Source organism: Sciurus vulgaris (assembly GCF_902686455.1).
Source record: "Sciurus vulgaris genome assembly, chromosome: 8".
NCBI classification, from domain to species: Eukaryota; Metazoa; Chordata; class Mammalia; order Rodentia; family Sciuridae; genus Sciurus; species Sciurus vulgaris.
In genome coordinates this window covers 275,707-278,411 of record NC_136468.1, presented here as the reverse complement: position 1 = coordinate 278,411, position 2,705 = coordinate 275,707, and the positions used below count along the sequence as shown (strand labels likewise).

The 2,705-nt window shown below is 55.0% G+C and overlaps 1 long non-coding RNA gene across 1 annotated transcript; it reads right to left on the bottom strand.

Moving 5' to 3' along the window:
- Positions 1–455: 455 nt before the first annotated feature.
- Positions 456–1,044, bottom strand: LOC306667435. Its single transcript, XR_013765549.1, has 3 exons — positions 693–1,044; positions 566–623; positions 456–507 (listed from the first exon to the last, which is right to left on the bottom strand). It is a non-coding gene; the product is annotated as an uncharacterized lncRNA (long non-coding RNA).
- Positions 1,045–2,705: the final 1,661 nt, after the last annotated feature.

Genomic DNA, 2,705 nt, shown 5'->3' with positions numbered 1-2,705 from the left:
CTGCTCTCAGGACCCCGGGTGGCCTGTGTGGAGCGCATGGTGGATGACAGTGGCCTCTATAGAAGCTCAGCACATGGCCCCTCTGGAGTGCTGCTGAGAACCTCTCCAGAAGTTCTCCAGAAACTCAGTGCCTGGTCCCTCTGGCGTGCTGCTGAGAACCTCTCCAGAAGTTCTCTAGAAGCTCAGCACCTGGCCCCTCTGGAGTGCCGCTGAGAACCTCTCCAGAACCTCTCCAGAAGCTTAGCGCCTGGCCCCTCTGGCGTGCTGCTGAGAACCTCTCCAGAACCTCTCCAGAAGCTCTCCAGAATCTCAGAGCCTGGCCCCTCTGGAGTGCCGCTGAGAACCTCTCCAGAACCTCTCCAGAAGCTCAGTGCCCGGCCCCTCTGGAGTACCGCTGAGAACCTCTCCAGAACCTCTCCAGAAGCTCAGTGCCTGGCCCCTCTGGAGCGCTGCTGAGAACCTCTCCAGAAGCTCAGCACCTGGCCCCTCTGGAGTGCTGCTGAGAACCTCTCCAGAAGTTCTCTAGAAACTCAGTGCCTGACCCCTCTGGAGTGCTGCTGAGAACCTATCCAGAACCTCTCCAGAAGCTCAGCACCTGGCTCCTCTGGAGTGCTGCTGAGAACCTCTCCAGAACCTCTCCAGAAGCTCAGCGCCTGGCCCCTCTGGAGTGCCGCTGAGAACCTCTCCAGAACCTCTCCAGAAGCTCAGTGCCTGGCCCCTCTGGCGTGCCGCTGAGAACCTCTGCAGAACCTCTCCAGAAGCTCAGCGCCTGGCCCCACTGGAGTGCTGCTGAGAACCTCTCCAGAACCTCTCCAGAAGCTCAGCGCCTGGCCCCTCTGGCGTGCTGCTGAGAACCTCTCCAGAACCTCTCCAGAAGCTCAGTGCCTGGCCTCTCTGGAGTGCTGCTGAGAACCTCTCCAGAACCTCTCCAGAAGCTCAGCGCCTGGCCCCTCTGGTGTGCTGCTGAGAACCTCTCCAGAAGTTCTCTAGAAGCTCAGCACCTGGCCCCTCTGGCATGCTGCTGAGAACCTCTCCAGAACCTCTCCAGAACCCCTCCAGAAGCTCAGCGCCTGGCCCCTCTGGAATGCCGCTGAGAACCAGAACCCTCCCTGGGGAACAGCAGTGGTTGCTGTTTTGGTGTAGGGTGCTGGACCCCCTTAGGCCTCAGGGGCTTTTTTCTTGGTACTGGGGATTGATCCTGGGGTCCTCAATGATGAGCCACACCTGGCTTTTAAAAAAAATTGTATTTATTTAGAGACAGGGTCTCACTCAGTCACTTAGGGCCTTGCTAAGTTGCTGAGGCTGACTTTGAACTTGCAATCCTGCCTCAGCCTCTGGAGCTGCTGAGATTATAAGGGTGCATCACTGTGCCCAACTTCAGGTTTGATTTTTTTATAAAGTTTTTTAAAAATTATATCTTTTAGTTGTTGATGGACCTTTTATTTATTTATTTATATGTGGTGCTGAGGGTTGAACCCATGGCCTCAGGCATGCCAGTGCTCTGCCACTGAGCCACAGCCCAGCCCCTCAGATCTGATCTTGAGGCTCCCTTGCCCTGACCAGGTTGTTGTCCTAAGGAAGCTCTATTCCTGAGTCACTGGCCTACATCCCCCTCCTCGATTAGTTTGCAGACCCCTCACATGAATGTGCACACACAGAGGCACACATGCATTACACACATGTCTGTTCATGCACACACAGCCCACATGAGGGCATACACATGCACACATGCAGGCACACAAATCATAAGTACACATGCACAGCCCACATGCATGAGTACACACACAACACACATACATTTACATGCACACATGTACACACATGCACACACAAGCATATGCATGCACACATACATGTGCATATACATACATGTACACAATAGAGCAATGCATGTACACACAGGACATACCTGCACATACAAGTACATACATGCACATGCACACACGTGCACACATATGCACACGTGCACACAGGGCACACACCTTGCGTGCAGGGCCAGCTCCCTTTCCTCAGTGACTCTCAGCCCATTTTCTTCTCTGAGCAGCTCTCTCGGCCTCCCTGGACTCCTCAAAGCCTGTGCATGCTGTCTGCAGCAGCCCGTTCACCATGAGTCAAGCCTGGAAGCACCACAGCTTCCTGGCAGACGGCGGGATTCTGCCAGGCTATGTGCACAGCAGGTTGCCAGTGCTGGTTGTGAGTCTGGTTCCTGGGCTCTGGGGCAGTTTCTGCCCAGCATGAGGTGGAGCTGGGAAGGAAGGAACAATCGAAGGACAGTGTCCCACATGCTTCTTCAAACCTCTCATCTTGAAGCCGCTCCTGTTACAAAACAAAGGATGGAACAAAGACCAGTGTTGCCAGGGTTGAGAAGGGAGAGACCAGCAGTGCACACGGGTCAGGGCATAAGACTGCTCTGTGTGACCCTGGAGGGTGGACAGGGTCATCCAGGAGGGTGGACAGAGTCCTCCTGGTGGGGGATAGGGTCATCTGGGAGGGTGGACAGGGTGCTCCTGGAGGGTGGACATGAGCCATCTTGGACATGGACATAGGGCATCATGCTTTTGCCCAAGCACACAGGAGGACCAAAGCCAAGAGTGACCCTCATGTGACAGTGGACATTGGTGCTCACGAACCAGGTAGGTCCATCAGTTGTAACAGAGGCATGCTCTGGTGGGGGTACCATACATGTGGGCAGGGAGTGCACAGTA